General features: G+C 47.6%; 1 pseudogene; it reads right to left on the bottom strand.

Moving 5' to 3' along the window:
* Positions 1–5,014: 5,014 nt before the first annotated feature.
* LOC141243409 (hydroperoxide isomerase ALOXE3-like) overlaps positions 5,015–27,190 on the bottom strand; it is a 33,667-nt pseudogene continuing 11,491 nt past the window's right edge.

Raw genomic sequence — 27,190 nt, 5'->3', positions numbered from 1 at the left:
CCCTAGAGCAGCTTCTGAGCCCGGTACCTCCAATCCCGGGCGCTGACTCCGCGGACCTGGTGATCGGCTCCCTCCCAGAACCGCCAGCCCCGACTCTGGGTGTACGGAGCCCCCTCATTTGACTGGTCCACCAAATATGAGGACCAGCAAGAACCCCCTCTAATCCCTGCACCAGCACCCCCTGCTGCCCGCTAAGAAGGAGAAGAATTTAGGTGGGACAACCGCGGGAGGGGGGGGCCTCAGGAGGCTACCGCAGGAGACCCAGGCCCAAGCCTCTGCAGAGGGAGGAATTCTGCAGACAGGAACTCCTGCAGCTGGCGAAGGAACGGCGCACCCGGCGGGTGCGCTGGGAGCAAATGGAGGCCCAGAACAAGGCCCCCAAAGCTCAAGTCCGCCAAACAGAATCTGTCCGGCCTAGTCCCCGTGCGGAGGGACTAATAGTGAAATTTGATCTGGAAGCCGGATGGGGCTTTATCCGGGATCCGCAATTTGATCGGGACATTTTTGTTAATTGGCGGGATGTCGAGCTCCACCTGGAACAGGGCCATACCGACCGAAATCTTTACCCCGGTGACCGTATCACTTATGTGATGCTCACAGCCCTCCCTGGGAGATGGGGTACTCGGAGCCGGGTCAGATGTTGGGGGAAGCAGTCGTGGCCTGGACCCGTTCCGTGCCCAGGGCCGTCACATAAGAGTAATGGGCTTACAGGGTTGAGTGGTTATTATCGACTACGCCACCTGTGGTACCTGGTGAAGGCCACCAGTGCTGCTGCAGTCCTCTGAGGCGGGATGTTGTAGCAGCCGTCGTTGATACTACTCCCCACAGGCGGAGCAGGGCCTCAGGGCAGAGACAAGGATGGAGGGGGTAGTAGTGTAGGAGGTCTGGTGCTACGTGGTGAGGTGCAGTGCAGAAATAAAGAGTCCGGAGGCCATAGGGATTGACTTCCAGGGTTTTTACTCACGGTGGAGAGTGCAGCTGCAAGGCTTCTCCCTGCTCCTCACGGAGTTCTGCGGTCACCAGGGACGGGGGTCCGACAACCTCCGAGCAATTCAAGTGCTTAATCAGGACCCCGCACCAGAGTGTCCCTAGACTTCAGACCGAGTCCTTTCCTGTCTGTCTGTGTGTAGATAGGCCAGGTCTCCATCTGGACTACGCTCAGAAAAAGGGTACAGGGGCAGTTCTGCTCCTTCCGTTACCCGGTGGGATCCTCAGGGCCTGCCGGGCTTCCCTGACTAGAACGTGGAGTAGCAAAGTCAGGTGTCGGGGGCCGGTACCCCTCTTGCTGCCGGAATCCCTCTGACTAGGCCAGAATAGCGAGGAAAGGTGGCATATACCGCTCCGTCTGCATCCCCTTGGGATCCTTTTGCGGTGGAGCTACACTCCTAAGCTCCAGGCCTTCTTGGTCATGGTCCTTGACCGGGTTGAGACATTCGTTAACTCCAATCTGCCCCTCGACTCAAGGCCGGAGTACGAGGACCGTGTCCCCATCAACTGCAGGTTCACCCAGAAGCTACGTTCAGGGATGGAGATCACAATCAAAGAACCATGAGCCCAAGATGGCTGTTTATTAAATATGAAATATTAAGTGTCACTAAAATTTGAGTCCTCCAGCCTCACCCTCTACATGGTTCCCCCTATCTCTTGGTTTCCCAGTCTCCCATTTTCCAGTAGGGGCAGCACTATAGTGCCTACTAGCCCCCTCTGGTGGGAGAAGTGTGGTGTTGGATGTGGAGGTGGGGTCCTGACCATTGCACCGTTCTTACCTCGAAGGACGAACACCACACCCCATTGAAGAGGTGCTGCATCCCTGTGGCGGTCGAACCCTCAGGGGCGCCACACTTACACCAGGCACCATGGGGAACACGGGTGGTATGCCCTCCAAGTGCATCGTGTGGTCGAGGAGGAAGAGGACATGCCCCTGCAGTCTGAGGCTGATGACCCGGCTGGGTCAGTCGGCAAAAACCAGAAGTACCCCCCCAGGCGGGGACACCACTACTAAGTACAGTAAGTGGGACTGAACATTGTAAAATAATTACCCGTAAGGGTACAGTAGGAAAATTTGTTTATGTGTGTAAACTGAAAATTAATGTGTGCATTTATTTACCCCAGTGAGGGTATAAAGACTTGTAGGCTGAGGACTGTGAGCAGCCAAAAACTGTCCATTGTAAATAGTTGCACCTATTAAAGTGCCCCCTATTGGTTTTATATTAAGAGACCACTGAACAAAAACCCGTTTGGCGTGGCCGAAAACGTGGTCCAACACCTGGATCACTGATGCCCTGTAGCCACGCCCAGGGCCTATGTTGAGGGTTTTCAGACGAGTCCCCTCATGCTACTCATGTTGCACCTTCACCAGTGAGATAGACACCTGGTTATGGGACTCACTGTAACTTTAAGAAGAATGTCTTATATGAAAAATGTTTTATATATTTGAAGAAAGTTTTATGATGTTTTGATAAAAGTAACCAGCAACGTTTAAGAAAAAGTGCCTCCCATAAAGGTAAGAAAGCGTTTGTTTATAATCTTATATGTGATGCATCTAAAAATTGCATGTCTGTAATATACCGTGTTTTGACTATGTTTCAGCCCGCGGACGTGCTGTGTTTTACCGGGGGGGAATGTGGCGCCCCTGAGGGTTCAGTCGCCACAGAGGTACTGCACCTCACCCAGAGGTGTGGCATCTCCTTCTCTCAGGTAAGGATGGAGTACTACCCGGGACCCCAACACCTGCACTCAACACTACACTACTCCAGGCCGGGTGGAAGGGCATTATGCACTTCTTTTGCTGCCCCGTCCCTGGCAGGAGTGGGGGGAACCAAAAGTGAGGGGGAACTAGTAGTGGGTGTGGGTGGAGGACGTAGGCCAGGGAAGCACTTGTAGAAGATACATATATATAGGGAAGCCATCTTAGACAGTAGAGTGGAGTAAAGAAGTGAAAGAAGCAGGGGCCCTTCAGGAGCTCTGCTCGGGAGGCAGGCTCAGCCTGTCATGCCCAAGACTGAGAGAGGAGTGGGAGCTAGGGAGGAAGGCTCCAGGAACTGAAGGGGTCCCAGGGGGTATGGTGAGCGCAGGACGGCACCCGTACACCCGAATCTGCCAGGTGTCAGAGGGATCAGGCCGCAAGAAGGGAACCGGTCCCTGGACTAGCCGAGTTACTTCAAGTCTCGGCTGGAAAACCAGAGGCTTCTGCACTTTCAGGGTGCGGTCGCCACATTTGCACCTAAGCCGCCGAAAAGGGCACCAAGTCAGGTCCGGGAACTTCAAGTTGCCCAGACGGATCTTAGGGTACACGATCGGGACTTTGTGTGGCGGGGCGCAGGGCAGGAGGGAGAAGACCCAGCGTGGGAAGTCGGCTAAGAAAGGAAAAAACAGAAAGGGGTCCCGTTAAGTGCTTCTGATATTCTTGAGGGAGTGCTGAACTCCTGCCTGGTAAACGCAGCGCGACATGGGAGACTGTCACCTGTATGGTGCCACCTGAGGAACCTAAATAACTGTGAGTAAACTCGGATGACTGCACTCCACCGTTTCTGTCAGTTATTTCTACCACGCTGTCGCTCCTGCACTACAACGCCCAGCATCACCATCTGCACCTACACTGCCCTGGGGTTGTGCTCTGCCTGTGGAGAGCCGCACCAACCCAGCTGCCCTAACATCCACTCCAGAGGTCTGCAGCAGCGCCGGTACCCATTACCGTGAACCACAGGTGGCGTCACGAGACAAAACTGTTATTCATCCCATCAAGTAACAAACCCCTTTTTAAAGAGTGACCCCAGGGTACGGGCCCGGGAGCCGACCGCCGTGACATCCAAAGAAGGCAAAGGCCCGGGTATCGAATCCCCCATATCCCCCTGGGCGAGTCAGATCTGTACTGGGGGCAGTGGGGACCGCAGGGATCTATACTGGGAGCAGTGGGGACCACAGGGATCTGTACCGGGAGCAGTGGGGACCACAGGGATCTGTACCGGGAGCAGTGGGGACCACAGGGATCTGTACAGGGAGCAGTGGGGACCACAGGGATCTGTACCGGGAGCAGTGGGGACCACAGGGATCTGTACCGGGAGCAGTGGGGACCACAGGGATCTGTACTGGGAGCAGTGGGGACCACAGGGATCTGTACCGGGAGCAGTGGGGACCACAGGGATCTGTACTGGGAGCAGTGGGGACCACAGGGATCTGTATTGGGAGCAGTGGGGACAGCAGGGATCTGTACCGGGAGCAGTGGGGACCACAGGGATCTGTACCGGGAGCAGTGGGGAGCGCAAGCATCTGTATTGGGAGCAGTGGGGACCACAGGGATCTGTACCAGGAGCAGTGGGGTCCCGCAGGGATCTGTACCAGGAGCAGTGGGGACCGCAGGGATCTGTACCAGGAGCAGTGGGGACCGCAGGGATCTGTACCAGGAGCAGTGGGGACTGCAGGGATCTGTACCAGGAGCAGTGGGGACCGCAGGGATCTGTACCAGGAGCAGTGGGGACCGCAGGGATCTGTACCAGGAGCAGTGGGGACCGCAGGGATCTGTACCGGGAGCAGTGGGGACCGCAGGGATCTGTACCAGGAGCAGAGGGGACCGCAGGGATCTGTACCAGGAGCAGTGGGGACCGCAGGGATCTGTACCGGGAGCAGTGGGGACCGCAGGGATCTGTACCGGGAGCAGTGGGGACCGCAGGGATCTGTACCAGGAGCAGTGGGGACCGCAGGGATCTGTACCGGGAGCAGTGGGGGCCGCAGGGATCTGTACTGGGAGCAGTGGGGACCGCAGGGATCTGTACCGGGAGCAGTGGGGACCGCAGGGATCTGTACCAGGAGCAGTGGGGACCGCAGGGATCTGTACCGGGAGCAGTGGGGACCGCAGGGATCTGTACCGGGAGCAGTGGGGTACCTACAGTCACATATGGTGGAGGTTCACAGATGTTTTGAGGTTGTTTTGCTTCCTCTGGCACTGGGAAGCCAGTAGAAATGTAGAACAGAAATAAAAGTCACTTCACACAGAAAACACAATGTGACTCCATGTCATTTTATTTTCCAGATCCTGTGTACAGATTTCTACCCAGCACTTTACTACACCAGGACAAGAAAGCCTCAAAGTCCAGAACCCACTGAATGAAGCATCAACATTATATGGAAACACCATTCTCAATCTTCTTTGGGTCCAGGTACAGATAGGACAAGCACCTGGTCTGGTTCCACTCATTAATTATCTTAGATATATCGGCAAGTTTCTCCTGAAATTTCAGAATGAGTATTTGGGGGGTTTCCTCAATAAAATGCCCATCAGGGTAACTCCCAAGTCATCTCTAACATACAGAAAAAAAAAATTCTAAGATCAAGTACAAAATGTATGGAATAGTGGATCCAGATTTATAAAATATCCACCTGGTCCTTGGGCTCGGTGCTCAGCTGCCACACGGTAACCAATCCGTTAGTGGTGGTGTTGACATCGGGCAGGGAATCCAGGATAGTCTGTAATGTGGTGGTCCCTTTGGATGTGGGAGGGGGGCTCTTCATAGATGATGGTCCATTGGGCATCCAGGAATAAAAGTCAAACTGTAGAGGAAATACACAGGGAAAAGAACAAGGCTGTGGTCAGATATTGTGCACAACCATTTATTACCTAGGTCAAGCCATGTTCATATTACAACAGCTCATTATGTAGGGCGTAGGACAGGCTGTATTTATGGTACTTCTCCTAATTTACCGCAAAGTGTCCCGATACATGAGCGTGGTCTACAGAGCATGAATCAAAACTTCAGTTTTCTAAGAATCCATGATGCTCCACTTGCCATGAACTACACCTGTGGTTCCCAACCTTACCAAAACTGAACCCTTGAAAACGTTTCTTCAGGGAAAGCCAAGTCCTCTTAGATTTAAAGGCCTAATTCTAGATTTCAGTAGAAATTTACTGATGGTCTGCACTCAGCATCTATGAGCAGACAGAACATAGGATTATTGAAGTCCGGTGGGAGGAGACACTGGACCAGTCCTATGGGAGGATCTCCAGGACACCAGGACCAAGACCTTGCATATCAGCATCATATGTGAATAATCCTTCATCAGTTACCACTCACCTGACCACTATTGACCGCTGCGTGCTGAGCAGAGCATCTGAAGACCACCATGGTCAGGTATTTTACCAGTGAGGACACAGTCTCCAGAGATGATGGGATTCCTGGTGGAGGGTCAGACGTGTGAGAAGTCATTGTTGTAGAATTTATCATTAAGTATAGTATATACCAATGTGCATAGCTTCCTGTAGCGATGAATATGCCATTACTCACCCACTACTGGCACCCAACAATTTTTATATTTCAGGGGTTACAGTGAGTTAAAGGGAATCCGTCACCCCCTGGCACTTATCTGACCTCTAATAAGGGCATACAGGTGATAGAAATGTAAATCTCAAACCCCTTCTCATGTACAGCACCATGGAATCAATAGCGCTATATAAATAATAATAATAATAAATCTATACCTACCTGTATGCCTCATAGGGGTCTGCTTGCTGTGAAATGTCTTTTTATTCAATCCGTTTTCTAATTATTGCAGACCGGGGACTGGAAGAAATCCAACCTCCTGTGTGAATTACAATGTTTCCCCCCTCCCCTGCATGTCACAGTGCCCTGGATTTGGCTGCTGCAATTGCACATCACAGGGCACTGTGACATGCAGGGGAGGGGGAAACATTGTAATTCACAAAGGAGGTTGGATTTCTTCCAGTCCCCGGGACTGGAACACATCAGAAACTTGAAGGAATAAAAAGACATTTCACAGCAACAAGACCTCAAATATGAGGTATGCAGGTATAAATAGATTTACATTTCTATCACCTGTATGTCCTTATTAAAGTGCCAGGGGGTAACACATTCCCTTTAATTGCTGCAGTTCATTCCCTTCAGAGCGTCTCTCAGAGCTGACCACCACACAAGGTAACTGCTGCATGTCCCATTTCACATGAATGGAGAATAGTTGCACTCACATCAATGGGGTGTACTATACAATGGTCACCAGGAGCGCTGCTCTGAAGAACTTCCTTCTCTATACCAAATCTCAAAAGATCTGCCACAAGTGCAAGATGGGAATCTGCTGGAGCAGACTCATTGAATGGTGAAATGTGAAGACATCTCCAGGTTTGTGAAGAATGTACAACACAACATATTGTAGTATATAGTGGCGTGTAAAAGTTTGTGCACCCCTGGTCAAAATTCCTGTTATTGTGAACAGTTAAGCAAGTTAAAGTTGAAATGATCTCTAAAAAACCTAAAGTTACAGATGACACATTTCCTATGTGTTTTAGGCAAAAAAAAAAAATTGGCGTTTTTTACATTTTAAAAATTACAAAAAGGAAAATGGGCTGATGCAAAAGTTTGGGCACCTTTAGATATTTGTGTGCTCAGATAACTTTGACCAAGGTTTCAGACCTTAATTAGTCTGTTAGGGTTATGGCTTGTTCACTATCATCTGTAGGAAAGGCCAGATGCAAACTTCCCGGCTTTATCAAAATCTCCTGTAACCTTGTGCCAAAAAACAGCATCAATGGGATTTTCTAAGCAGCTGCCGAGTACGCTGAAAATGTTGGAGGCTACAAAGCAGGAAAAGCTATAAGAAGGTAGCAAAGCGCTTTTAATTGCACTTTCCTCAGTTCAAAATGTAATTGAGAAATGGCAGTTACCAGGAACAGTGGAGGTCAAGATAAGGTCTGGAAGACCAAGCAAATTTTCAGTAAGAGCTGCTCGTAGGCTTGCTAGAGAGGCAAATCAGAACCCCCACATGACTGCAAAAGACCTTCAGAAAGATTTAGCAAACTTGAGTTGTGGTACATTGTTCTACTGTTCAGAGACACCTGCACAAATATGGCCTTCATATAAGAGTCATCAGAAGAAAACCTCTCCTGCATCCTCACCATATAATTCAGCATCAGAAGTGCAAAAGAACATCTAAACAAGCCTGATGCATTTTGGAATCAAGTCCTGCGGACCGATTAGGGTAAAATAAAACTCTTTGGCCACAATGTTCAAAGGTATGTGGGGAGAAAAAAAGGGCACAGAATTTCAGGAAAGAACATCCCGCCAACCATTTAGTATGGCGGTGGATCCATTATGCTTTGGGGTTGTGTTGCAGCCAATGGCACGGGGAACATTTAATCTGTAGAGGGAAGAATGGATTCAATGAAATTTCAACAAATTCTTGAAGGAAACATAACACCATCTGTAAAAAAACTTAAGCTAAAGAGGAAGGTTCTACAAATGGATAATGATGTTAAACACATGTTAAAATCCACAATAGACGACTTCAAAAGGCACAAGCTAAGCTAAGGTTTTACAACGGCCCTCACAGTCTCCTGATCTGAACATCAATGAAAATCTGTGACTTAACCTCAAAATAGCAGAGCATGCAAGACGATCCAAGATCTCACAGAACTGGAGGAATTCTCCAAGGAAGAATGGGGGAAAGTCCCTCAAACAAGAAGTGAAAGACTCCTGTCTGGCTACGTTTACGTAAAAGCATTTACAAGCTGTGATACTTTTCAAAAGGGGGCGCAACTAGGTATTAACCATGCAGGGTGCCCAAACTTTTGCATCGGCCCATTTTCCTTTTTGTAATTTTTAAAATATGAAAGTTGAAAAAAAATATTATTTTTTTGCCTAAAATACAAAGGAAAGGTCTCATCTGTAACTTTCGGCCTTTTAGGGATCATTTCATCTGCAACTTGCTTAACTGTTCACAGTAACAGGAATTTTGACCAGGGGTGTACAAACTTTTACATCCCAACTATCAAGTCTTCATCTGAAGCAGCAACATTCACATTACGTCAGGTTTAAGCTGCATCCACAGGTGGAGAATAAGACATAATATATCCCAGGATCAGTAGAAGTAAAGAACTTCTCCTGTTTCTTAGACCACCGTGTAGATCTGTCCTGTATCAGAGCCTCCTTACTCTTGGTTGTGATAATTATGACATTATGATGGTCGTACCAGAGGATTCATGTTTCAGGAAGCCCTTCTCGTAGATCTCGGCCACCCAGGCCTGCAGTTCTGGATCTGTCCTCACAGACTCGTCACTCTTATAATAATACTGCACAATGCCGGATACAAAGCTGGAAGGAGAGAGGAGATGAAGATTAGATCATGGCTTCCTATACACTGTGTGCAGAATTATTAGGCAAGTTGTATTTTAGAGGATTATTTTTATTATTGATGAAGAACTATGTTCTCAATCAACCCAAAAGACTCATAAATATCCAAACTTAATATTTTTGGAAGTTGGAGTGGTTTTTTTTTAGATTTGGCTATCTTAGGAGGATATCTGTTTGTGCAGGTAACTATTACTGTGCAGAATTATTAGGCAACTTAATAAAAACCAAATATAATCCCATCTCACTTGCTTATTTTCACCAGGTAAACCAATATCAGTGCACAAAATTTAGAGATAAACATTTCTGACATGTAAAAACAAAAAAATTAGTGATGAATATAGCCACCTTTCTTTATAATGACACTCAGCAGCCTTCCATCCATAGATTCTGTCAGTTGCTTGATCTGTTTTCGATCAACATTGCGTGCAGCAGCCCCCACAGCCTCCCAGACACTGCTCCCAGAGGTGTACTGTTTTCCCTCCCTGTAGATCTCACCACAGCCTCCCAGACACTGCTCCCAGAGGTGTACTGTTTTCCCTCCCTGTAGATCTCACTTTTTATCATGGACCACAGGTTCTCTATGGGGTTCAGATCAGGTGAACAAGGGGGCCATGTCATTATTTTTTCTTCTTTTAGACCTTTACTGGCCAGCCACGCTGTGGAGTAGTTGGATGCATGTGATGGAGCATTGTCCTGCATGAAAATCATGTTTTTCTTGAACGATACTGACTTCTTCTTGTACCACTGCTTGAAGAAGTTGTCTTCCAGAAACTGGCAGTAGGTCTGGGAGTTGAGCTTCACTCCATCCTCAACCCGAAAAGGTCCCACAAGTTCATCTTTGATGATACCAGCCCATACCAGTACCCCACCTCCACTTTGCTGGCGTCTGAATCGGAGTGGAGCTCTCTGCCCTTTACTGATCCAGCCTCTGGCCCATCCATCTGGCCCATCAAGAGTCACTCTCATTTCATCAGTCCATAAAACCTTTGAAAAATCAGTCTTAAGATATTTCTTGGCCCATTCTTGACGTTTTATCTTATGTTTCTTGTTCAAAGGTGGTGGTTTTTCAGCCTTCCTTACCTTGGCCATGTCCCTGAGTATCGCACACCTTGTGCTTTTTGATACTCCAGTAATGTTGCAGCTCTGAAATATGGCAAAACTGGTGGCGAATGGCATCTTGGCAGCTTCACGCTTGATTTTCCTCAATTCATGGCCAGTTATTTTGTTTTTTTGGCCAACACGCTTCTTGCGACCCTGTTGGCTATTTGCCATGAAACGCTTGATTGTTCGGTGATCACGCTTCAAAAGTTTGGAAATTTCAAGACTGCTGCATCCCTCTGCAAGACAATTCACAATTTTGGACTTTTCAGAGCCCGTCAAATCTCTCTTCTGACCCATTTTGCCAAAAGGAAAGGAAGTTGCCTAATAATTAAGTCCACCTTATATAGGGTGTTGATGTCATTAGTCAGCATCCCTCCTCATTACAGAGATGCACATCACCAGATTTACTTAATTGGTAGTTGGCTCTCAAGAATATGCAGCTTGGAGTAGGACGACATGTATAAAAAGTATCATGTGATCAAAATACGCATCTGCCTAATAATTCTGCACACAATGTATACTGTGGGATCATCTCAAGACTCATCCCGGTCATTATAAATAGACATCTAGACTTACTAGTTTTGATCTCTGGCCCCATTATGTGCTAGTAATCTGGGCACAGGATGGTCCTGTCTGAATACTTCCTGGCTTTATGCCACCATACAATGTGGCCGTGTGGGACCATTCTTGATCATTCATTACTCAGTTTCAGTGCCCATAGAGTACAGAGCTTTATGTAGACTATATGAGTGCTAAGTGGCCACGGTTTGCCTTTATTAGATTTCATTAACATGTATCAGGCACTATTCATATGGGCACTGCATATTAAGTGGATATAAAAAGTCTACACACCCTGTTAAGATGCTAGGTTTTTGTTATGTAACAAATATCATTCCACGAAGAATCATTTTAGAACTTTTTCCACTTTTAATGTTGCAGATAATCTATATACAATTTAATTGAAAAATAAACTGAAATCTTTTTTGGAGGAAAAACAAAAATAAAGAACTAAAATAATATGTTTGCTTGAATCTGCAGACCCTTAAACTAATACTTTATTAATTCATCTTTGAATTTCTGGCAGCTTTCAGTCTTTTTGGGTCGGAGTCTATCAGCGCTGCACATCTAGAATTTGTGATCTTTGCCCCCACTCTAGCAGTAGCGCCACAACTGTCATATTACGAGGGAATCTCCTGTGTACAGCGCCCTTGAAGGTTATCACCCAAAGCTTTCATCTTCTGGTGAAGCCGTTCTTTTTATGGTTTGAAAGTTGGTTAGGTTCATTATTGTGCTGAAATTCATCTTCAGCTTTTAGCAGAGGCCTGAAAGTTTTGCTTAAAAAATAACAGATATTTGGACCTGTTCGTAATTCCCTCCACCTTACCTAAGGCTCCAATTCCAGCTGTCAAGTCCCAAAACATCACACTGCCTCCACCATGCTTCACTGTGGGCATGGTGTTCATTTCTGATGCACAGTATTGGCTTTGCACCAAATTTACCTTTTAGAATTAAATCTAAAATGGTCAACCTTGGTCACATCAGACATAACCCATTTTTTTCTGACATGCATTTGGTAAAATGCATGTGGGGAAATACATCATCACTTTCCTTATTGGGGTTCACAATCTAAATTCCCTATCAGGCTTTGGAGTGTGGGAGGAAATCCATGCAAACACACAAACTCTTTTCAAATAGTCCTTGGTGGGATGTGAACCCAGGACCACAGGACTGCAAAGCAACACTGCTAACCACTGAGCCACCGTGCTGACTCAGTGGGTCACACTGCACATTTACACTCAGGTTACTACTATGTAACATGAGTGTATACAGTAAGTGATTGGCCAATTCTGAACACACTGCATCCCCAATTTTAAGATGAGTGCTTCTTTAAGAAACTGCCTATAAATCTTAAGTTCGGTATGTTCTGGCTCCAACAATGTCATAAATGGCTTTACATCCAGAGGGGACATTGTCATGTACACGTCACCTCTCCATCGCCTCCCAGATCATCTTCCCATCATCTCTGTAGTAGTAATTGGGAATGGACTCCAATCCTCGGGCCTCGATGTCGTCAGGCAGACAGAGGCCGCTGTACGTCACCTCCTGCATCGCCTTCTCCAGTAAAACATTGATACCTCCTTTACCAACAGTCATAATCTGAGCAAAAGAGAATATATAAAGCTTAAAGGCAAACCTGATAACCGGCCTCTGTCATGAATAAATAGGCGTCAAAGGTCCCCCTAACAAAGGTTCTTTTAAAACATAAGGGTCTTACCTGATCAAAAATGCCCCCAGGACCAATGACTTCACATCTGGTGAGAATATTGATGTTCAGAGTGTAGCGTAGATGAGGGATAATGAGCTGCAGGAAAAATGGAGAAGAAGAATCAAAGTAGACAATAAACCATTGATGAGTGACTAAGACATTTCCCACCATTAGAGAAGATCTCCACTAAATTGATATGAATGTTGGCAGATGACAGGGGCTTATTGGTAGGAGTGGATACTGATGGTCTTTGGGGGTCTGCACTGATCTGCCATGTTTGGTTTTTAGTAGGTGATAGGAATCAGAATGTTAGAAACCACAAGAGCAGAGATTGACTCTTGGATGGATCCATCATTTCACAAGTTGGATTAATTTAACAAAGACCATTCATCTCCGTTACATGTCCAGTGTTACAGAATTCAGGTTGAAATCTAATCACGGGGTGGACGTCTCTCACCTTGTACACTGGATGGTTACGCGGCAGTTCCGGTGAGTGGCTATGTTAAATACTTCAGCAAACAGATGGGTGTGGAGAAGATGATAAATCGTCTGGTGGACCTGGAAGTCGGCATTGCGCACCCAGATCTTGGCCAAGGTCCAGTCCCACTCATTGTCACTGGGCAAGAAGATCGGCATCTGTTCTCCTGGAGTCTGACCCAACTGTAATTGAAGCAGGAGATGGACCTCATCCAGAAAGCCTCAATAAAATGTGTTTGATTTTCTATCAAAGATTACAGTGACCCATCACCCAAAGCTGACAACCTGGACATTAAATGTACACAAAGACCCTCCTTCCAAGGGAAGTTCAGAGTCAAATACGAAAAGACATTTTGCATTATGCTCTAGTGTTGTACTCACTAATCTTCAGTATCAGAACCAAATCTCTATAACTTTTCCTGTGCAGATCATGCTCTGGTTTACAGATGAACCTCCCAGAAAATAAATTGGACACTTTTCCTACATCAGAAGACTACAATTATATATCTTTGGTCCTCATGATTAGCAGCATTAGACGTCTCTAGCCATCACACAATCAAAACTATAGCCAAAAGTCCACAATGTTGGACCCTTTACAATAGCTCAGGATTAAAGAAGGAACCAAATAAAACATCCTCTTTATGGTAGAAAGAACTGTGGGCACAAAGTTTAGGATTCATGTCAAAAGGATGTGAAATATGGCAAGAGGATGAAGAAAGCGGTCAAAACACCCCTTGGATACAAATGCTGTATGGGGTAACTGGACAATACCTGGATAGCGATGGGAAGCAGCTGGTCCTTGGGGTCCTTCCACAGCAGACACATGGGGGCAGTCAGGTATTGAGGATTTTTATTAATCAAGTCATTAGGAGGAACTCCGTCCAGAACCTTGTAATCAGCCAGGAAGATGTTTCCATCCTGTGAACAAGGTGGAAAAGTTTTCACTCAAGGATTAAATATTACCAGTATAGTAAAGCAGTAACTGCATTTCTAACTCTTGCAGACAACAGGTTATTTCTTGTAGCACCTTTTTCATGTATTATTTAGGATGTACAGTACAGACCAAAAGTTTGGACACACCTTCTCATTTAAAAATTTCTCTGTGTTTTCTTGGCTATGAAAATTGTACATTCACACTGAAGGCATCAAAACTATGAATTACCACATGTGGAATTATATACTTAACAAAAAAGTGTGAAACAACTGAAAATATGTCTTATATTCTAGGGTCTTCACAGTAGCCACCTTTTGCTTTGATAACTGCTTTGCACACTCTTGACATTCTTTTGATGAGCTTCAAGAGGTAGTCACCAGAAATGGTCTTCCAACAATCTTGAAGGAGTTCCCAGAGATGCTTAGCACTTGTTGGCCCTTTTGCCTTCACTCTGGAGGTCCAGCTCACCCCAAACCATCTCGATTGGGTTCAGGTCTGGTGAATGTGGAGGCCAGGTCATTTGGCGTAGCACCCCATCACTCTCCACCTTGGTCAAATAGCCCTTACACAGCCTGGAGGTGTGTTTGGGGTCATTGTCTTGTTGAAAAATACATGATGGTCCAACTAAACGCAAACCGGATGGAATAGCATGCCACTGCAAGATGCTGTGGTCGCCATGCTGGTTCAGTATGCCTTCAATTTTGAATAAATCCCCAACAGTGTCACCAGGAAAGCACCCCCACACCATCACACCTCCTCCTCTATGCTTCACGGTGGGAACCAGGCATGTAGAGTCCATCCGTTCACCTTTTCTGCGTCGCACAAAGACACGGTGGTTGGAACCAAAGATCTCAAATTTGGACTCATCAGACCAAAGCACAGATTTCCACTGGTTCAATGTCCATTCCTTGTGTTCTTTAGCCCAAACAAGTCTCTTCTGCTTGTTGCCTGTCCTTAGCAGTGGTTTCCTAGCAGCTATTTTACCATGAAGGCCTGCTGCACAAAGTCTCCTCTTAACAGTTGTTGAAGAGATGTGTCCGCTGCTAGAACTCTGTGTGGCATTGACCTGGTCTCTAATCTGAGCTGCTGTTAACCTGCGATTTCTGAGGCTGGTGACTCGGATAAACTTATCCTCAGAAGCAGAGGTGACTCTTGGTCTTTCTTTCCTGGGGCGGTCCTCATGTGAGACAGTTTCTTTGTAGTGCTTGATGGTTTTTGCAACTGCACTTGAGGACACTTTCAAAGTTTTCCCAATTTTTCGCACTGACTGACCTTCATTTCTTAAAGTAATGATGGCCACTCGTTTTTCTTTACTTAGAATTTGTATTATGGCAAGAAAAAAGCAGCTAACAGTCTATTCAGTAGGACTATCAGCTGTGTATCCACCAGACTTCTGCACAACACAACTGATTGTCCCAACCCCATTTATAAGGCAAGAAATCCCACTTATTAACCCTGACAGGGCACACCTGTGAGGGGAAAACCATTTCCGGTGACTAAATCTTGAAGCTCATCAAGAGAATGCCAAGAGTGTGCAAAGCAGTCATCAAAGCAAAAGGTGGCTACTGTGAAGAACCTAGAATATAAGACATATTTTCAGTTGTTTCACACTTTTTTGTTAAGTATATAATTCCACATGTGGTAATTCATAGTTTTGATGCCTTCAGTGTGAATGTACAATTTTCATAGTCTTGAAAATGCAGAAAAATCTTTAAATGAGGTGTGTCCAAACTTTTGGTCTGTACTGTATATATACAAATTTTTACAACGGTGTGCGGTAATCACCAAGTAAAGAAAGGAGTAACAAAAAGAATATTAAAATGAATATTTCATTTGAGACATATATATAAAAAGATAAATAAAAGGGAAAGGTACCAATCAAAGGAAGACACAATAGGAGCTATTTAGTGCTTGGGAGGATACTAGATGAAAAAAATAATGTAAATAGGGCTAAGGGTGTCCGTAATCAAAATTTCATGGTAAAAAATATCTGCTCAGCAGCGCTCTTTGTAAATATAATCCATGACATTCCAAAATGATTTAATTAGTCCAATGAAAAACAAAGAAGCACCCAAAGTTAACCTATATGTTCCACATAACGGGGCAAATCGCTGACAGCTGCATATCAGGTGAGGGAAACAACAGCAGTGCTATCGTGCCTTAAACACAAAAAATGACACGGCCAAAAAATACAAAGTTCCCCTCTAACCGATATGCCAAAGCGAGTCCTCCAATGAAAGGTGGAATATCAAACATAAGTATCAACACCAGATAGATAATTCACAATAAAGTCATAAAAAAATATATCCCATACCAATGTGAAAGCTCCTGCTTCCTGCCCCGACGCGCACGTTTCGCATTAGCTTCTTCTGGAGGCGCCTCCAGAAGAAGCTAATGCGAAACGTGCGCGTATCGTTTAGAGGGGAACTTTTGATTACGGACACCCTTAGCCCTATTTACATTATTTTTTTCATCTAGTATCCTCCCAAGCACTAAATAGCTCCTATTGTGTCTTCCTTTGATTGGTACCTTTCCCTTTTATTTATCTTTTTATATATATGTCTCAAATAAAATATTCATTTTAATATTCTTTTTGTTACTCCTTTCTTTACTTGGTGATTATCGCACACCTTTGTAAAAATTTGTATATATAAGTGATATTGGGAGTACTCTCATTTCTTTATATACTTGGACTATCTATGTGAAATCTATTATTTAGGATGTGACAATTTAGGTTACTCACAGCCACTTTTCTCTTTGTCTGGGGACCACAATTTGCCTGCATGGAGCTATATCTACATAGTGGTCATGGAAGGTTCCATTTGCTGTAATATAGGTTCTCTTTATTAAACAGAATATAGAAACTACCGCACTCCTGGAGTGGTAGAGGTGCTCAGGTAGGGTTGCAAGCCAGTAGTATTATCAATAAATAACCTGGCACTCAATTAACTCGTGAGTATTTTTATAAATGAATATTTAATAATCATGTGTAGTACAACGAGCAGTTTCGGTCACAAGGACCTTCATCGGTGTACTACAAGAGTGAAAAAAACAAAGTTAAGTGTCACATGGACAAATGTATATACGGAATACAAGCATAGCAAAACGAAATCAAAATAGGCATAATTGAAAATAATCGAATGGTCATGTAAAATAGATATGGAATATACAACATGGGGAATGGATGGGAAGGAGGACAAGGGTGGGATGGGATAACAAGGTAGGATGGAAACCAATACATGATGGAACCTATCAGATACAAAGTGATGATAGGAGTAAGGCTGAGGCCGGGTTTGGCACAGAGCACTGTGGAAGAAATAAAGATACTAAAAGTCATGGTGGAGTGGAGGGAGAAGGTGGAAGATAACTGAACTAACGGTGGACACCGCGTTCTATCTCCTCCACGGCTGCATCTGGTCTCTACACCTTTCAGGTATCTTCCACCTTCTCCTTCCACTCCACCATAACTTTTGGTATCTTTATTTCACTCTTTATTAGACAGACATGTTTAATAAAGAGAGACTATATTACAGCTAAGTTGTGTATTGAGAAGGAGGACTTGAGGAGACATCATAAGGTAATATGGTGATCAGTCCCTCACCTGAAGTTCTTTGTGAAGATCAGTGGTGCTCCCCAGGGAGGCGGCCACCATGCTGCTACTGACCGGGAAGTTCTCCGGTAGTCGGGTGCATTTCTTTATCAGCATTGGGTTAACTACATTCAGATACTGGTAACCAAAGAAGGAGTCCTCATTCCAGATACGGGAGACCTCATCTGGAGAAGAAAGAAAAGGAGGAAAACTGGTTTATGGGTGAGGATCATCATGATAAAGACAGAAGCATAAGAGTAATAGGACTGGATGTATAGGGTGGAGGACCAGGGCTCAATATATAAGGTTTACATATCTTCCGTTAACCCAGCTGACTTTTTAGGATGTTTTGTATAGGGAAATACTCGCAGATTTGTGAAGATCCATTCCATGTATGTGAATATACCTTAATTTCAATTATCTGATAATGGGACACTCAAATCACTCAGAGGCAAGTCAGAAAAACCAAAGTCAGAAGATCTTTAATAGAGTCTATCTGTATTGTGCTCCTTCAGAACTCCTCATCTTGTGGTGAGTCTTCTGGTGGTCTACCTGTATCTTCAGAGGTCGTTCTCTTTTTCCATGTCTGAGCTTTATTGTCTTCGGACGAGGTCAATCTTATATGTTCAGTTATTATAAAACCTCAGCTTGGTTGTTTATACTCTATGTGTAAGGTTTATCTTGATTTAATGAAGGACTCACCTCCTCATCCAATTCTTCACAAATCTACTAAGGTGTCAATCCATAGTTTATAGAGATACTCTTTAATTGTGTCTTAAGATGAGTTTATGTGGTGCCCCTGAGGGTTCGACTGCCACAGGAATGCTGCACTTCTCTAATGGAGTGTGGTGTTCCTCCTCTGAGGTAAGGCCAGTGTGATAGTCGTGACCCAACCTTTGCATCCAACACCACACTTCTCCACCAGAGGGAGCTTATATGCATTAGGTGCTGCTCCCCTGGTTACAGGGAGACTGGGGAACACAAAGTGGTAGGAACCAGCTAGTGGGTGAGGGTGGAGGACTTACAAGTTAGTTACACTTCAGATTTCATATTTAATAAAAAGCCATCTTTGATCTTGGTCCTTCCGTCCTAAGTCGTCGGTTCTAGTGGTCGTACTGTGCTGTCAAACTACTGTGTGTTGTTGTGACCTCCCTCCCGGAGCGCAGATCCTGTGTGGGCCTGCACCGGCAAGGGACACAGCCCTCGTACCCTGGCCTTGGGACAAGAGGTAGGTTGTAGACAAGGAATGTCTCAACCCGGCCAAGGACCAGGATCAAGAAGGCCCGGGAGCTTTAGAGTGTGGCTCCCCAGCAAATGGGTCCCGGGGAGGATGCAGACGGAGCGGAGCACGCCACCTGTCCTTGCCTACCTGATCTATTCAGAGGGATTCCGGCTGCAAGAGGGGTACCGCCCCCCGATACCCGACCTTGTACTCTATGTCCTGGATAGGAAAGCCCGGTTAGGCCCTGAGGATCCCACCAGGCATCGGATGGAGAGGAATTGCCACCCGAGCCCTAGTCCCGAGAGGAGCTCAGAAGGAGACCCGGCCTATCTACACACGCACAGACGGGAAAGGGTGAAGTCTGTAGTGCAGGAACACTCTGGTGTAGGGTCGCTACCGAACACTGGACTTTCTCGGAGGTAGTTGGACCCCCGTCCCTGGTGGCCGCAGGACTCCGCGGGGAGCAGGGAGTCGCCTTCCCACTATCATCTCTAAGTGAGTAAAGCCTTGGAAGTTCACCCCTATGGCCTCCGGACTGTTCATTATGCGCCATACCAATGCGACGCGGTGCCCGTACTCCCCGCGCTACTACCCCCCTCCATCCTGTCTGTCTGCCCTGAGGCCTTGCTCCGCCTGTGGGGAGCAGTGAGAACTTTGGCCGCCATGACACTGGGCCTCAGCGGACTGCAGTGGCGCTGGTGACCCTTCACCAGGCACCACAGGTGGCGTAGTCGTTAAAAATCAGCCACTCAACCAGGACAAGCCCACACCCTCTCTTTCTAATGTGACGGCCCTGAGCACGGGTCGGGCCCGGGCCACGGCTGCATCCCATCTCTCCATCACAGGGCCCGACACCGAGTCCCCCAACACCCAGGGTAAAACACGGGCTTTACGAGTAGAGGCATCACAAATCTGGCGTAGTCGGCAGGATCGCGTGCCCGCAGCAAAGGAAGAAGTGCCCATTGCTACCGGGTACTGTGTGCCTTACACCTTGAACTGTTGTTTTACACTTAAAATGGCGCCCGCCCAAGAAGAACAGACGCCATAACGCTGTAAAAAGACTGTCTTTGAATGCTTCCCATTGTGGGATGGGCTCCCGATTGGCGCCAAAAATGTGGACTGCCCCTTCCATCAGAGACTGTCCGCGAGGTAATACCAGTCAAACTGGATGGGCTGAAAGAAGGCGGGCCTGTCACCATTCCGCCCAGGAACCGCCCCGAAAGAGGAGGAAGAAGAAAAGCAACAAGGTGCGGCCATTGCAGTCGGAGCTTGGCAGTCAACAGAGGCAGACATGGATGCCTCTGGGGAGCAAGACCACGCGTCTACTGAACCCGGTTCAGGCCCTTCACCCGGCAGAGAGCAAGGCTGCAGTGTGTTGACCCCGGGAGATATTGCATTTCTCCAGCAGGAAGCTCCGGGACTCTTAAAAAGGCAGAAAGAGGCCCTGGAGGCGGCGACGGCTGCGTGGCGGGAGGAGATGCTGCTGCGTGTCCGAGACCACCGCCAAGGAGTTGAGGCCACAGGACAAGTCGACTCGGTGACAGAGGTCGAGAGCGGCCCAGTGGCGGGTGAGTGTGCAACCCCTGCCCCGGCTGCAGAGCCTACCGTGACTATTCTGGACCTCATGTCGGAATACATAATTCCCCACGCAGTCACCTGGGAGCAAGCGCTAGCTCCAGAGCTGTAATCGGCAGCCATGGGTGGGGACCTGCGATGCCGCCCACACCCTGACACGGAGGTGTCTGAAGCTGCAGAGGAAACTACCGGCTCCAACCCGGACTGGTCCGCGTCTATAGAGGACTCGCAGCAACCCGCTCTTATCCCGCTACCCGCACCAGCAGTAACCTGGCCCGAGGCTGAGGAGTGGGCCTGGGAAAACCAGCGGGGCGACCTAATAGGCTTCCCCCAGGAGACCCGGGCTGAAGCGTGGAGGAGGAGCCAGTGGTGCAGCGACCAGATATTCCAGCTCACATGGGAGCAGCGTCGGCGGGAGCTGCGCTGCGAGCGCCTCGAGGCCCGGACCATAGATGCTAAATCTCGGGCGTGTCAGGAGGAGACCACCTGTCCCAGTCCCCGGTACGAAGGCCAAGTCGTCTGTTTTCACCAGGAGACGGGGTGGGGGTTCATCCGGTGTCCCCAGTTCCAGGACGATGTGTTCGTCAGCCGGCGAGACGTTGAGCCGCGCCTCAAGAAGGGACACACCGGTCAGAACCTCTTCCTGGGTGACACAGTGACTTTCTCTCGCCACCAGGGAGAGCGTGGGTGGTATGCCCTGGAGGTACATAAAGTGTCCAGGAGCGACGCCACCCCGCGCTCAGCCTCAGGGGACCGGCTAGCCTCCGTCGGGAGGAATGAGCCCTTTCCAAGAAGACTGCCCGAGGTTTAAAGCAGCCCCCGGCTGTAGTTGCAGTTTTTGTTCACAATTTTTAATGTGTTGACTTTTGCTATTATGTTTGATTTCTTACCCGGTTTTTCTAGAGACACGTGTCCTTGCGGACTAGCAGACAGACTCTTTCCCCATGCATATACAGTACAGACCAAAAGTTTGGACACACCTTCTCATTTAAAGTTTTTTCTGTATTTTCATGACTATGAAAATTGTACATTCACACTGAAGGCATCAAAACTATGAATTAACACATGTGGAATTATATACTTAACAAAAAAGTGTGAAACAACTGAAAATATGTCTTATATTCTAGATTCTTCAAAGTAGCCACCTTTTGCTTTGATGACTGCTTTGCACACTCTTGGCATTCTCTTGATGAGCTTCAAGAGGTAGTCACCGGAAATGGTCTTCCAACAATCTTGAAGGAGTTCCCAGAGATGCTTAGCACTTGTTGGCCCTTTTGCCTTCACTCTGCGGTCCAGCTCACCCCAAACCATCTCGATTGGGTTCAGGTCTGGTGACTGTGGAGGCCAGGTCATCTGGCGTAGCACTCCATTACTCTCCTTGTTGGTCAAAGAGCCCTTACACAGCCTGGAGGTGTGTTTGGGGTCATTGTCCTGTTGAAAAATAAATGATGGTCCAACTAAACGCAAACTGGATGGAATAGCATGCCGCTGCAAGATGCTGTGGTAGCCATGCTGGTTCTGTATGCCTTCAATTTTGAATAAATCCCCAACAGTGTCACCTGCAAAGCACCCCCACACCATCACACCTCCTGCTCCATGCTTCACGGTGGGAACCAGGCATGTAGAGTCCATCCGTTCACCTTTTCTGCGTCGCACAAAGACACGGTGGTTGGAACCAAAGATCTCAAATTTGGACTCATCAGACCAAAGCACAGATTTCCACTGGTCTAATGTCCATTCCTTGTGTTCTTTAGCCCAAACAAGTCTCTTCTGCTTGTTGCCTGTCCTTAGCAGTGGTTTCCTTCCAGCTATTTTATCATGAAGGCCTGCTGCACAAAGTCTCCTCTTAACAGTTGTTGTAGAGATGTGTCCGCTGCTAGAACTCTTTGTGGCATTGACCTGGTCTCTAATCTGAGCTGCAGTTAACCTGCGATTTCTGAGGCTGGTGACTCGGATAAACTTATCCTCAGAAGCAGAGGTGACTCTTGGTCTTCCTTTCCTGGGGCGGTCCTCATGTGAGCCAGTTTCTTTGTAGCGCTTGATGGTTTTTGCAAGTGCACTTGGGGACACTTTCAAAGTTTTCCCAATTTTTCAGACTGACTGACATTCATTTCTTAAAGTAATGATGGCCACTCGTTTTTCTTTACTTAGAATTTGTATTATGGCAAGAAAAAAGCAGCTAACAGTCTATTCAGTAGGACTATCAGCTGTGTATCCACCAGACTTCTGCACAATACAACTGATGGTTCCAACCCCATTTATAAGGCAAGAAATTCCACTTATTAAACCTGACAGGGCACACCTGTGAAGTGAAAACCATTTCCGGTGACTACCTCTTGAAGCTCATCAAGAGAATGCCAAGAGTGTGCAAAGCAGTCATCAAAGCAAAAGGTGGCTACTTTGAAGAACCTAGAATATAAGATCTATTTTCAGTTGTTTCACAATTTTTTGTTAAGTATATAATTCCACATGTGTTAATTCATAGTTTTGATGCCTTCAGTGTGAATGTACAATTTTCATAGTCATGAAAATACAGAAAAAACTTTAAATGAGAAGGTGTGTCCAAACTTTTGGTCTGTACTGTAGTTTGCATCTATTTAGGTGCTCCATATTGGTTTTATACAAAACCGCGGATATTTTATACCTCAAAACCTCTCCAGGAGGTCCAACTCGGGATCTTCATGCCCTGCAGCCACCCCAGGGCCAACGTTGGGGGTTTAGGACAGATCCCTCGCACTTCTGAACTGACTCTGCGTCCGTGCACTTTATCTGTCTGCCTGCAATAATGTCTCTGGAAAATGCTAGCACTTTTATCATTTTCTAGCACTCTTATAATTTTATACTTTTGTATTTTTATACCTGTTATGCAACGTTCAAGAATCTGTGCCTCCCATAAAGGGAAGATAGTTTTGTTATTATAAAAAGAAAATTTCCTGGGTGTTACTTCTTTTGCAGTCCGCGGATGTGCTGTGTTTTACCAGGGGGGAATGTGGCGCCCCTGAGGGTTCGACCACCAGAGGAATGCTGCACTTCTCTAATGGAGTGTGGTGTTCCTCCTCTGAGGTAAGGCCAGTGTGATAGTCGTGACCCAGCCTTGCATTCAACACCACACTTCTCCACCAGAGGAAGCTGGTATGCACTAGGTGCTGCTCCCCTGGTTACAGGGAGACTGGGGAACACAAAGTGGTAGGAACCAGCTAGTGGGTGTGGGTGGAGGACTTACAAGTTAGTTACACTTCAGATTTCATATTTAATAAAAAGCCATTTTTGATATTGGTCCTTCCGTCCTAACTCGTCGGTTCTAGTGGTCGTACTGAGCTGTCAAACTACTTTGTGTTGTTGTGACTTCCCTCCGGGAGCGCAGATCCTGTGTGGACCTGCACCGGCAAGTGACACACCCCTCGTACCCTGGCCTTGGGACGAGAGGTAGGTTGTAGACAAGGAATGTCTCAACCCGGCCAAGTACCAGGATCAAGAAGGCCCGGGAGCTTTAGAGTGTGGCTCCCCAGCAAATGGGTCCCGGGGAGGATGCAGACGGAGCGGAGCATGCCACCTGTCCTCGCCTACCTGATCTATTCAGAGGGATTCCGGCTGCAAGAGGGGTACCGCCCCCCGATACCCGACCTTGTACTCTATGTCCTGGACAGGAAAGCCCGGTTAGGCCCTGAGGATCCCACCGGGCATCGGATGGAGAGGAATTGCCACACGTGCCCTAGTCCTGAGAGGAGCTCAGAGGGAGACCCGGCCTTTCTACACACGCACAGAGGGGAAAGGGTGAAGTCTGTAGTGCAGGAACACTCTGGTGTAGGGTCGCTACCGAACACTGGACTTTCTCGGAGGTAGTCGGACCCCCGTCCCTGGTGGCCGCAGGACTCCGCGGGGAGCAGGGAGTCGCCTTCCCGCTATCATCTCTAAGTGAGTAAAGCCTTGGAACTTCACCCCTATGGCCTCCGGACTGTTCATTATGCGCCATACCATGCGACACGGTGCCCGTACTCCCCGCACTACTACCCCCCTCCATCCTGTCTGTCTGCCCTGAGGCCTTGCTCTGCCTGTGGGGAGCAGTGAGAACTTTGGCCGCCATGACACCGGGCCTCAGCGGACTGCAGCGGCGCTCGTGACCCTTCACCAGGCACAACAGGTGGCGTAGTCGTTAAAAATCAGCCACTCAACCCGGACAAGCCCACACCATCTCTTTCTAATGTGATGGCCCTGAGCACCGAGTCTCCCAACACCCAGGGTAAAACACGGGCTTTACGAGTAGAGGCGTCACATTTACACCATCCAACCTGTGGCATTAACGACAACTGAATGGTAAATGGTTACCTATCGGCAGGCACGTAGGAGCATGTTTACACAGAAGGACCGCGCATAACGGTGCTCACCAATCTGTAATAGATCAATAGAGCAATGCGCATAGGCTGCCATTGCTCCCGGCAGTACGAATGCTTTTATACAGGACCATGAGCTGCCAAGAATAATGATATTTTGTGCAGCAGAAGAGATTATTTTACCCAACTATTAAGCATTTTGCTCATTCATCTGATGATCGGCAGTCTGTTTAGACTGCATGTCAAAGAACCAACATGGGGACTCACACAGATCTTTCGGCAGGCACCAATTTGTCAGGGGAACAGTTGGCCGCCCCCAATCGTCAGGGCAATTACACAATTGATTGACGAGTGATGGACCAGGCCACAACTCTTTTCACTACTAGGTCAGTTATTTGGGAACTCACAGTGAGCGTATGGTATATTCACGTCCGATTCCAAAGCATGGAATATAAATATGTGGCACCCTGCTGTTCACAGGTACCACAGGACCCAAAAGGGTGCATGGATGGACTTCTCCACAAGAGGCCCTCATTACATACAAACACCTCCACCCTTCCATCTCATACCACCAGAGGGAGCCCGTTAGGGATATATATATATGGAGGGTGGAGCCATGGAAGTGAGTGAGTAGTCAGAGTTAGTCTGAGGAGAGCGTGCTGACGCTGAGAGCAGCGAATACGCAGCATGTCTGCTGCTGTATTGAGGGCCCCGAGTGTGGCCGGAGGCAAAGAGGAGAGGAGAGAGGAGTTGAGGGGGCAGAGGAGCATCATAGGCTCACCCCGAGTATACAAACCAGACACCGGGTCCACGCCTACAGGGTCCCTTTATACCCAGTAGGCATCACCGGCATACCAGGAGGACTACAAGTCCCTGGCCTACCTGAAGCTAAACCCATTACAGGACCAGGAACCACGAAGGCCCCTGCGTCCAGGGATAGTGGTTACCAGAAAAAGGTCCTACTACCAAGCGACAGGTGAAGGAACAGCACGACACAGAAGCTAGGCCCAGTTGCAGGCTGGCCAGGAACTTAGAGAGAGGGAGACACGGACCAGGAGGCCTTATACCCGCTCACTGGGGAGAAGTCCTGAAGTGCACCCTTCGTACCGAGTACCCTGGACCGTACCTGACATCCGCACCAGTAAAGGTATTGAAGCGAATCCCCTGTCTCTGTCAGTTACTCCTGCTGCGCCACCCCGACTGCACTACAAGTCCCAGCATCACCACCCACCTTCAAACTCTACACTGCTCTGAGGCCCGCTCCACCTGTGGGGAGCTGTTCCATCCTAGCTGCCTATCAACAGCTTCAGAGGTCTGCAGCAGCGCTGGTACAAATTACCAGAAACCACAGGTGGCGTCACGATCGAACTATAAACCCCATATAAACTATCCCCTTTTTGTTGACCGCCCTGGGCCATGGACTGGGCCAGCCACTGTGACATATTCCCCCCCAGCATCCATAGGACCGGACACCGAGTACCCCACTGCCCTGGGGGCGCGTCAAATACACTGCTCAAAAAAATAAAGGGAACACTTAAACAACAGAATATAACGCCAAGTGAATCAAACTTCTGTGAAATCAAACTGTCCACTTAGGAAGCAACACTGATTGACAATCAATTTCACATGCTGTTGTGCAAATTGAATAGACAATAGATGGAAATTATTGGCAATTATCAAGACACCCTCAATAAAGGAGTGGTTCTGCAGGTGGGGACCACAGACCACTTCTCAGTACCAATGCTTTCAGGCTGATGTTTTGGTCACTTTTGAATGTTGGTTCTGCTTTCACACTCGTGGTTGTATGAGATGGACTCTACAACCCACAGAAGTTGCTCAGGTAGTGCAGCTCATCCAGGATGGCACATCAATGTGAGCTGTGGCAAGAAAGTTTGCTGTGTCTGTCAGCGTAGTGTGCAGAGGCTGGAGGCGCTACCAGGAGACAGGCCAGTACACCAGGAGACATGGAGTGGGCCGCAGGAGGGCAACAACCCTGCAGCAGGACCTCTACCTCTGCCGTTGTGCAAGGAGGAACAGGAGGAGCACTGCCAAAGCCCTGCAAAATGACCTCCAGCAGGCCACAAATGTGCATGTGTCTGCACAAACGGTTAGAAACCAACTCCATGAGGGTGGTATGAGGGCCTGACCTCCACAGATGGGGGTTGTGCTCACAGCCCAACAGCGTGCAGGACGCTTGGCATTTGCCACAGAACACCAGGATTGGCAAAGTCGCCACTCGCGCCCTGTGCTCTTCACAGATGAAAGCAGGTTCACACTGAGCACATGTGACAGACGTGACAGAGTCTGGAGACGCCGTGGAGAGCGATCTGCTGCCTGCAACATCCTTCAGCATGACCGGTTTGGCAGTGGATCAGTAATGGTGTGGGGTGGCATTTCTTTGGAGGGCCGCACAGCCCTCCATGTGCTCGCCAGAGGTAGCCTGACTGCCATTAGGTACCGAGATGAGATCCTCAGACTCCTTGTGAGACCATATGCTGGTGCGGTTGGCCCTGGGTTCCTCCTAATGCAGGACAATGCCAGACCTCATGTGGCTGGAGTGT

The sequence above is a fragment of the Phyllobates terribilis genome, unplaced genomic scaffold (assembly GCF_046119375.1).
Source record: "Phyllobates terribilis strain yellow unplaced genomic scaffold, ASM4611937v1 Scaffold_2__4_contigs__length_985480577, whole genome shotgun sequence".
NCBI lineage: Eukaryota > Metazoa > Chordata > Amphibia > Anura > Dendrobatidae > Phyllobates > Phyllobates terribilis.
The sequence above is the reverse complement of the archived record's forward strand: the minus strand, read 5'-3'. Positions and strand labels throughout refer to the sequence as shown.